Source organism: Macrotis lagotis, chromosome 6 (genome assembly GCF_037893015.1).
Source record: "Macrotis lagotis isolate mMagLag1 chromosome 6, bilby.v1.9.chrom.fasta, whole genome shotgun sequence".
NCBI lineage: Eukaryota > Metazoa > Chordata > Mammalia > Peramelemorphia > Peramelidae > Macrotis > Macrotis lagotis.
Genome location: NC_133663.1, coordinates 82,793,717 through 82,805,430, shown reverse-complemented (window position 1 = coordinate 82,805,430; position 11,714 = coordinate 82,793,717).

The window sequence follows — 11,714 nt, the reverse complement described above, 5'->3', positions numbered from 1 at the left end:
CATATATTTTGGTATGGTGCCTTGGAGACCTTCCTGCAAAGAGAATCTATTAAAAAAATCATTAGAACAAATGGTGTTTATATTTGCTTTGGTAGCTATTACATTTGCCTTTTGAATGTTGTTGTCTCTAAGTAACAACATGCTCAAAATAATGAATTTCTAGTTAACTGACATGGGATTGTTATATGAAATTTCCATCAGAGCAATAAAGAGTTCTGACCTGATGAAAACAATACCCAAATACTTCTCAGTTCATCTCTAAAAGTAAGGAATATGATGAACAGTATTTTTTTCAACATTTCAAGTTGAAATATTTAATTATTATTAACTTTTTTGTTTAGTGTGTCCAACTCTGGTTTTTTTTTTTTTTGGCCAGAGACCCTTGCCATTTCCTTCTTTAGCTCATTTTACAGATGAAGAAATTGAGGCAAATGGGGTTCAATGATTTGTTTAGGGTCACACAGATAGTATCTAAGGCCACATTTGAACTCAGGTCTTCCTGACTTCAAGACTGGAGCTCTATTCACTGTGCCACCTAATTATCCATTAATATTTGATTTAATTAAACAAATATTTATTAAGCCTACTATGTACAGGGGCCCACTTTTCCTAAGTATCCTGTCAATAGGCATACAGTCATCCAGTCTTATGTGATTGGCACATAATAGGTCCTTAAGGTATAATTGTGGATTGACTGATTCTGGTGACATCCTAGGGCTGAGGCTCCACTGTAAAGGGCGGGATCCTTGGGACTGATAGAGTCCAGTCCCACTTCCCTGAGCCCTTCTTTAATCTGTATAACTCAGAGAGAACCAACACAGCACTGTATTAGACACAGAGTCAAGAACACCTGGATTCAAATCTTGTCTAAAGTTTTACTAATTGTCTGATCCTGGGCAAGTCACTTCACTTCTATTGCTTCAATTTCTTCATATACAAAACAAGAGAGTTGGCCTCCATGACTTTTCCTTCTGGCTCTAGGTTTTTTATCCAGTGAGTAATAATTATGGGTTGGGTTTGTTCCACTACATTGTAACTCTGTCCCTTTTTGCTCCTTGCTTCTAACTTCGTCTCAATCCCCCAAATTTTCCACCAGGTCTTGAAGCCCAACATTCTTCAAGGATTCTTTTTTCTTTCTAGGAGACTTGTTTTTATAATTTCCTCATTTCTCTAGCAACAATTCTGCTGCTCTGCCCAAAGTATTCATCTGCTAGATTCATGACTATCTTTGGCTATATGGGGTCTTTTATCCTGAGACCACATGGCACCTTCGGGAGTAGGAAGACCCTGCTAGCTTCTCTACAAGGAACTAGAGAATCTCTCTTTGTCTCTTAGTTCTGAGTTTACTCTCCCTTTTTAGTGGTCATCTCCAAGGATGTAAATCAGGGGCATGTGACTTACCATTATTCAATTATCCTCAATGAGATGTCAATGGACCAATGACTTTCTAGAACACTCCTTCATGGACACCATCAAAATCTAAATTGTGATGTAAAAAGGTCTATTTAGTCTATTTTTAAGGAAATACTTTCAGTGCCAAAACAAAAGTCTCATGTTTTAACCTTGTTAATTTTGACTCCCTGGGTCACACTAAAATACAAATTGTAATACTATAAGTTCATTGAGGAATCCTTTAAACTATAGTCATAGGATATTAGAGCAGTAATATTTTTTTTTGGTCCTTTATTATCAAAGAAGACCATGACATCAGGGAGGTGATGCCATGACGAGTGCATGAATTGGATTTGAGTGAGGGATGCTGTGCTAAGTCACCAGCCTCACTTTCTCCTCCAGAGCCATCTGGGTTCAGTGGCCAGATATAGATTAGGATGACTGAAGATGGTCCTGGATACAAGGCAATCAGAGTGAAGTTACTTGTCTGAGGTCACACAGCAAGTAAGTGGCTTACTTAATCTGGATTCGAACTCCTGTCCTCCTGACACCAAGATCAGTTCTCTATTCACTGCACCACCTAGCTGCCCTTATATTAGAGCTGAAAAGTATTCAAGAGATCATTTAATACAATTCTCTGATTTGAAAGAAGGCCCAAAGGTCCAAGGTCATACATCAGGACTAGAACTCAGGTCTCCTATCTGCTAGTCACTATGACTCAGTGAATATAACTTGAATCCAAAGCATGGCTATATAATAATGTTCTATCCTTGTGTACTGGAGCATCGCATGAGCTCTCTGAGTCTCAGTTTTCTTGTTTGTAAAATGAAAATGAAAATTCCTTCCTTACCTCCCTCATTACTGTGATCAGATGAAATGGTGTAGTAGAAATTGTAGAAATGATGTCTCCCCTTTATGGTGTTCTGTCCCCCCCTACATAGGAAACTCTATTAATAAAATATAATTTTATCTACTACATCTTGGTTGAATATAATAATGTATTATTATTTTTTTCTAAGAGAACATCCTATATTTGGAAAAGCTCATCTGTCTTCTGACAGGTACCTAAAGCATAAGAAAAGATAAGAAAAAAAAAGAATCCCATTTCAGGCAACCAGCCTGCCTCCTTTATCTGGTCTTTCTCAGTTGCAGGTCTACAGAAACCATATGAGAGCATCTTCTTTGGACATGATGACAACCCCTATCCTTTCCTTCCTACAGCATTGTCCTATTTGTAAGCCAGAAATGAGACAATGACATCTACTTACTTTGGAGGAATTGAGAGTCCTTTGGAAAGTCCTATCAATGAACTGTTTTTTTTTTAATTTTTTTTGGTTCTTTGGGTTTTTTTGCAAGGCAATGGGGTTAAGTGACTTGCCTAAGGTCATACAGCCAGGTACTTAGTCAGTGTATGAGGTCGCATTTGAACTCAGGTCTTCCTGACACCAGGGTTGGTGCCCTATCTACTGCACCACCTAGCTTCCCCTATCAATGAACTGTGAAATGTGGGTGCCTCAAGCTCTATTTCCCATATTGTTATGAAACTGGAATGTATTCCACACGTGGTAGTGAAGAAAGAGAGAGGTAGGTGAATCTTTTCAGTATATTCTGGTCAGAACCAAGTCATTCTGGTTAGATTCTGAAGGCAACTTTTCTTCCTTTTTTGTTAAGATACTTTTATTGAAGTCTTTCATTTTTAAATCACATTATTTTGAAAAACCTTTGTTCCCCTTTCAGTAGAATCCTCTCCTTTAACAAAGAAAATTATCCAATACCATGACCATGTGAGAAATGTAAAACACAGAATGTCTTTTTCAAAAGTAAAAGTTAAGAATTGACATTTGACTTGTGACTATTTCAATAACTTATAATAATTCAAGGAATGTTTATCCAGCTTTGTGATTAATGAGGCTTCTTTTCTACCCTGACTCATATGTAACTATTTGGCTATTTTGCTGTTCATCACATTTTTCTCCATTGAAGCGAGAAGAAAGGAAAGACAATTGAAATCAGTCACTCTTCTTCTTACCTGATGACTAATTTCCTCTTTGGTGATAAAATATTGGCAAGTCCATCTTTAGGATTGTCTATGAAACCAACTTTGAAGCACAGCATGGTTATGTAAGAAGGGACTATAGGAGGGTATCTATTCTAATTCCTTTGTTTTACAGACAAGGAAACTTAGATTTGTATGTAACATAACTACTAATTAATTATTGGACCTAGTTGTGATACCAAGGTCAGCATTCTTTCCACCATCTTCACTTTTCAAACTATCATTATTCAGTGTATTTGGAGTCAGGAGATCTAGGTTCAAATGCCATTTTTAGCTCCTTACAACCTATGTGACCTTGGTCAATTCACTTTACTTTTTTGATTGCCCTCGGCCAAAAAAAAGAAGAAGAGAAAGTTCAATTAGATGGCCCTGGAAGAACAGGATGCTCTGAATCTGTGATATTGTCATCAAATCTGAACTAATTTTCCTTTCTTCTCTACCCCTCTAATCTGTCCCACATACTGCTTGCTGATAGTGTAGCTCTCCTAAAGTTCAACTTTGATCATATTGCCCTCTTGTTCAAATATCCTCATTATTTGCCTTTCAATACCAGAGAAAGTTCAGCCTCCTAAAACTTGCTTTATTGAATCACAATATTCATTTCCAGTCTTATTTCTCACTGTTCCCTTCATATAACTTTTGATCCAGCCAAATTAAATGACCCTCTTTGCCTCTTCCCCATGTTGTTGCTTGCATCTAGAATGACCCAATCTCACCTTTCACATCATCCTCTCAATCCTTCAGTGACTAGATCCAATGCCACTTTCACCAAATAACAGAAGTTAGTCCAACAGAGACTATACCCAACAGGTGGTCATCCAGTCATTACTGGGACACCTTCAACTACTTCTCTTTTGTAGACAGTCAGGATAAAGTGACTTGTCCAGGGTCATACAACTGGTAAGTATCTGAGACTGAATTTGAACTCAGGATATCTTGACCCCGGGACCAGTGCTCTATCCACTGTGCCACCTAGATGCTGTGAGCCCATTACTTCTTGAGGTAACATGTTTTATTTTTGGATAATGGTAATTATGGTGAATTCTTCCTTATATAAGTCCTCAGTTTACTTACTTGCGACTTCTACCCAGTACTTCTAATTCTGGAGTCCAAGAAGAACAAATTTAATACCTCTCTGATGGTATAACTTTTCAAATATTTAAAAACCATACTCCCCCAGTTCCTAAGCCCAAAGTCTTGTCCATTGGGCTTTCCTTCCTCTGAATGGTGTCTAGCTTATCAATGTCCTTCCTAAAACATAGTGTTCAGAACTAACAATTCTCCAGTTACATTCTGCCCAGGGAAAAGCAAGCTCAGTGGGACTACTACCTTTTTATTCCAGTGTAGCCCAAGGTCCTATTAGGTTTTGTTTTTGTTTGTTTTCCTCTGATACCACATCACACTGCTCAAGATGAATTCAGGTTCACCAGATCGTTTTCAGATGAATTGTTGACTAATCATTTTCTTCCCTCCCATCTTATGCTTGTGAAGTTGTTTTTTTCCTTCTCTGTGAATTTTCTTATTTTGAGTCAGAAGTATTCTGCATTAATTTTCTCATCACCCATTTCCCAGATCCTAAAACTGTGTTCCTCCCCCACACTTAGAGCTGATGTAAGTATTTGATATAGTTTTTTTTAATCACTGGATGTATAGTGCCCTAGTCTGCCCCCCTCCCCCGATTCCTCTAAATTCTTGTATGGACATATAAAACACAAGCAGATCCCTCCTATATACTTCTTTTTTGTTTGTATAAGCTCTGCCTACATCTACTTTCTTCGTAAGATCAAATTCCTCTACAGAAAATGTTTTAGTCATTTTCTGGCAATCTGTGAACAACAATTAGGCATATATTCTTTAAGAACAAAGTTCTCTATAAACAGAAAAGTCAGGTGATAAATACTGCTATCTTACCTCTTGTTTTTCATTTATTAATCTTTCACTGAAGATTACTGTCCCCTTTGGATCCTTAGAATTGAAGTGAATCTAACTCCTATGCTCCTAGACACCTCAGCCTGTATTCATTCTTTGTATATTCATAATTGAAACTCTCCTCTTTTTACCTTGATTTATTTATATTTGTTTACATTCTGTACCTCTTAACATAGCTAATATTTCTATAGTACTCTAAACTTTTCAAAGTACTTTATAAATATTATCTTATCTGATCCTCTAATCCAGCCTGGATGACATTTATTTATTTATTTATCATATGAAATTTATTTATTTATTTATTATGTGGAGATTTATTTATCTCCATTTTTTTTCAAATTAAGAAATTGAGGCAGAGAGTAACTAAATGACTTGCCCAGGATTACACAGCTAGTAAATGTTCAGAGACTTGATTTGAACACAATACTTCCTGACTACATGTAATAAATACTCTAGCCACTGTATCACCTAACTGCCTTCTTCCCTTGCCTCCTTTGATTCTGTAAGTTCTTTGGTGTATAGTGGAATAAACAGTGACTTCGGAGATAGAAAATTTGGAATGGAATAGAATTGATTTTTACAGACAGAAGACTAGGGTTTAAAAAAAATCCTGGTTTTGAGCAAATCACATAGAATCAATGGACTTCTATTTCTTCATCTATGAAATGAAGGTATTTGACTTGGTAGCCTCTAAGGCACAGGAATGTAAGACTTGGACCAGAAAAGACCTGAGTTCAAATCCTTCTCCAGATATATCCTAGCTGTGTGACCTTAGGCAAATCATTTAACTTGCCTTAGCCTTAGTTTCTTAGTCTTTGAAATGAGTATAATGCCATTTGGAACACCTAACTTCATAGATTATTGTGTTATCAAATCAATTGATCAATCAGAAAGTATTTAATAGATGCCTCACTTACTATGCTAAGTATTAAGGATCTAAATCAAAAATCCTTGCCTTTGAAGAGCTATATACTTCCCAATTTGTCTTATTTTTGCCTCACTTTATAGCGGATTGACTGATATTCTCTATAGGGGGAGTCTGATGTAGTGAATAGAGTTAAGGAGTCCTGAGTTCCAGTCCCATCTCTGATATGTAACTCACCCACAGACTGTGTGATTCTCAACAAGCCACTTAACCTCTTATTGTCACATGAATCTCTCCTTGATCACAATTTTCAGAGAAGACCCCAATCTCCATTGTTGGAGGGAGTTTCTTAAATTGGGAATTCCTGATAACAATGAAATTACCAGCCCAATTTCTATTCCTGTTGCATCTAGTATATTCTGGGAGCTTGCTGCATAAAAATGGTGAAGAAACCTTGATCCTGAAAGACCATCTAGTCTATATATCGAGTTCTAATAAAACATATCTCTTTGAATACATGGTAGGTGCTCCATAAATACATTTTTAAGCTGGTAGTTTGAATCCTTCCTAGACCAGTCAGTTACCCCAAAACGCAAAACTTATTTAGGGAACCTGGGATATAATATTATAGTTTAAATCACATAAATATGTGTTATAACAGAAAAGATAATTAAAGAATAAGAGAGCTAGAAGAAACCTTGGAGAACATCTGGGTCAACCCCCTCACTTTTTAGGTGAAACTGTTGACACATAGGAAAATGAAAATGACTTGAAATTATATCATAGAAGGGACACTAGAAGTCATCTAATCCAAATCTTTTATTTAAGAAAATGAAATGATTTGCCTGAGGCTTAATTGGGAATTAGTAGCAGAGCCAAGGCTTGTACCCAAGTTACTAACTCCCAGATAATGACCTTTTTATTATATCAAGCCATGGCTTTCATGTCATTATTAAAAATTCAGAATCTTTGAAAATCAAAAGATCTTCTCTTATCTTCAAACAATTTAGACATGTTTTCCCTTGAATGTGGATTAATCCAATATTAGGGTGCATTCATAGGAAATGAGTTAAGAAAGGTGTTGTACAGCTTTATCTCCATCTATTATAGCTCTACTCCCAATATGATTAACAGTGAAATGCAACCTGAAAGCCCAATAAAGCTTTGAACTGGAAATTCTGTGACCCTGGCACATTTAAAGAGAATTTTATCCTAACAGGAAATTCAGGATGATTTCATTTCATGTGCAGTTCCCATTTTCTAAGAAGTAATGCTCAGTGCTGGCTATGAGCCATCGGAAGTGTGTACCAGAACATCTTCTAGAACTATCATTCCCTTGGAATAGGCTATGTAATGGAATAAGCCTGGGGCAAGAAGTCAAAAGATCTAGGTTCTGAACTTGGGCAAGTATTTTAAGTTCCCCCAAATTACTGTTTTGTCTTATACCTATGAGAAAAAAGAATATGTAATCCACAGTGGTGGAAGTACCATTGAGATAATGTATATGAAAGTGCTTTAGGGGGCGGCTAGGTGGCGCAGTGGATAAAGCACCGGCCCTGGAGTCAGGAGTACCTGGGTTCAAATCCAGTCTCAGACATTTAATAATTACCCAGCTGAATTACCCAACCCCATTTGCCTTGCAAAAACCTAAAAAAAAAGTGCTTTAGAAATAGATGATATTCAACTGATCAATATAATGACCAGTCATTCCAGAGGACTCTTGATGAAATATGTTATCTAACCTTTGACAGAGGGAGAATACAGACTTTAAGTGCTGACTGAGATATCCATATTTATATCAATTTCGATATTTATCTCTCTCTATATATATTTAGACATAGATGATATGGATAATTATTTTACTTGTCTATGCATATTTGTTATAAGGGTTTTTTTTCTTTTTCAGTGTGGGGAGATGGGATTTTAGTTAATTGAAAAAAACAAAGAGAATTGAAATGTATAGTTCTCAACAACTACATGTAATGTTGAGTCAATCATCTTGACTAGACCATCATTCTTTGAATAGGACATGACTAAAAACGTATCTGAATATTTTCCATTTCCCAAAATATCAGCTTTCTTCATCTATCCACATGTACTACTTCTGGACTGATAAAAGAGAGTGAATAGTTTCATAAGATACCCAATTTATTTAATAACCTAGAAAAGTGAATAATTTGAGCTAGTATTAAAAAATCCAAGATATATAATATATTATATATATATTATGTCTTACTGTTCTATTATATGTCTATTATGTTCTATATGTCTTATTAAATAGAACATTTTGCGAGAAAAGTTTATGATGTTAGTTACTAGGTAATGCTTGAAATGTAGTTGTCCCAGCTGCCATAATTACTTTTGGTCTCAAGTTCCAAAGAAAAAGACCTTCAGAATGATGACCTGGGTGGGCTACATTTGATTTCATCACTGTATTCATCCTGTCCATGATTCTGTCCATGCATTGGTGTCATAAATCACTGGGATCATAAGTTTTGAACTGGCCACCAGAGGCTACCTTATACAGTTATTAACCCTTTTCACAGATGAAGGAACTGAGGTCCAGTGAGGTCACTCAGTTATCTGGCAGAGATAGAATTTAAACCTACATTCAGTGAATGCAGATCCAGGGCTCTTTCCTTTGTATTAACCATATGGACTGTGAAAGTTACTGTGGCTTCCATATTCACTACCTTGTGGTCGTCCTTCTCTTATCTTAATCATGCTGATCCCCAGATAATAGACATGCAGTTCTAGTGGATTGAATGCTGAATTTGTGTCATAAAGACCTGAGTTTGAATCCTATCTCAGGTACTTATTAAATTGTGTGATCCTGGGAAAGTCACTTAACATCTCTCAGCCCCAGTTTGCTTCTTTGTTAAATGTGAACAATAAAAGGGTTGTTGTGAAGATCAACCAAGACAAAATATGTAAAGTACTTTGTAAACCTAAAAATGCTATATAAATCATTAGCTAATATTATTATTATTATTATTTATTTTGCCAGGTGTGAACTTTAAAACCCTCCCTGCCTGATAAAATCAACCAGAATTTGGACTCTGTTGGATTAGCCTTTCAGAATATAATCACCTACATATTATGATGGAACTTGGAGATTTTTATCAAAACTGATTTTATTTGGACATGTGACATCATATGTAAGTCTAACTTCTAGTTAGCCTATTAAGAAAGGAGTTTGATCAAAAGCACTAAGTATCATTTGCTTCTTTTTTGGTTGCCTTTGCCAGGTAAACTACAGTGGGAGATGAAGTCAGTCGATAAGTTTTTATTCTACTTACTATGTTTCAGGCATTGTGACAAATGAATAACTGGTATTATTGGAACTTCCAGCAGGTTACTTACCTATTGAGGGTACACTGGTGATCCAACATAAAGAAAACAATCCTAGCACTGAAATGTAGCCATATGATGAGGCAGATGGTGGGTTGAATGCATGTCATTCACTATAACTTAACCTAAACTAATTATCTAAAGAAATAACAGATGCCTAGGTAGCATAATAAACAGAAATGAAATATGTAACTTCAAAACTAGGACAAAATTATGGCAGCTATTTAAATATCATTATTGACATAAAGGTAAAAAGTTGTGAAATGTTTTCTAGAAAATTTTCATTGACTTTCTAAAGATCACAGGAGATAATGAATGTAAAGGGACTTTGGACACCTTAAAGAGCCTGATAAATGTTTGCTATGATGATGATGGTGATGGTAATGAAAAAATATAAAGTGTTTTATAAACAGTTACTCACCAGGGAGCCATATGATGGAGAAGATGGCAGAGCCTGTTTTTCTGTCTTTGAATCCTTAGCATAGTGCCTTCTAAATAGACATAAAGAGTGGAGCTGCAATTTCATCCATTAATGCAAACTTCCACATGAGCCAACCTAAGTTAGTGGACACTTAATAAAAGTTTGTTGAATTAAACTGAAGCATAATTGTCAGTGGTCCATGGAAGTAGGTAGGAGGGACTATAGAAATAAAATGTAATAATTCTGGATTGAATTTGACTATTTTGTTTAGTTGTTTTTCAGTTATATCTGATTCTTTATGATCCTATTTGGGGGTTTCTTGGCCAAGATACTGGAGTGGTTTGTTTCCTACTTCAAGTCATTTTACAGATAAGGAAACTGAGGTAAATGACTTGACCAGGATCACATATTTAGTAAGTATCCGAGACTAGATTTGAACTCAGGAAGACGACTCTTCCTGAGTCCAGGTCCAATGCTCTATCCACTGTACCACCAGTGTTTCCAATTATTTACTCCTTATATAACTTTGAGCAAGTGATTTGACTTCCTTTGACTTCAGTTTCCTCAATTACCAAGGGAGAAGGTTAGATTAAATAATATTAGAGGTACCTTTTAACTCTCCTCCTGTGATCTCCAAAAGCTGGGTTGTTCTGGAAATTCAATATATTGTTTTGCTGCCATTTTTTAACCAGAACCCTCATTTACTAAGTGAAGCTATGTGATATTTCCTTAGAAAGGAAGTTCCAAGGCTATTCAGAAACCTGGGCTTTCAAAAAAAGAGACCTACACTAAATTAGACTTTGTGATAAGGATATTTATATTTTGTTTTAGTTTTTTGCTAATTTCTACTGTCTTAGGTTTTCCATTTACCTTGATCTCCAGCATAACTTTCTTTTGTCTCAAAACTGAACTCTCTTCTTTGACCTTTAATTTTACTTAATGAGATCACTTTTGTGGGACTCACAGACTGATAGTTTTTAAGATTTCTCTTCTGCTTTTCTACCCAGTACTCAGAATGCTCTAAAGATCCCTGAGGCCCCAGTGTAGTGTTTCTGTCTCTATTACCTTAGATGCAGAACTGGAAAACACTTTTAGCAATGTCAACACATTCCATTTGAGGATAATGGTATGTGGTAGATCACTGACTAAAGACCAAATGGGAAGTAATGTGTGGAAAAGAGAAGAACAATTAGCACATTCATTAATTAGAATGTGGGATATAGTGTGGTTTGAAGGACAATAATTTCTCCATTTAAGTAATATCCTACATCTTGATTACGAGAGCCATTATGGTGATCAATTGAATAAGCCTGGTTCTTTGTAAGACTCAGAAAGTTAAAGATATTTTCAGAAATTCAAGCACATGATTATTTACTGATAGCCAGTAATGATTCTCACAATGGCAGAAGGGCTAAGTTCAAACAAATGATTAGAATTAACAGGCGTGCAAGTAAGATGCCAATTAACAAAGGTGATAAATTTTTCTTCTGCTATAGGTATTACTTATGTCCTTAACCATGTTATATATAAAACATAGAAATCAGTTGATTGTACATTGATGGTGGTATATTTTTACATTTTAATGTGTGATCTGGCTTAGAATATTTAAGGATGAGTTCAAAGCACTTTGTACCACTCTGTAATTTTATTCCCCAAGATTCTCTTGAGGATAAAGGAAATCAGTTTCAATTCTTCCTATT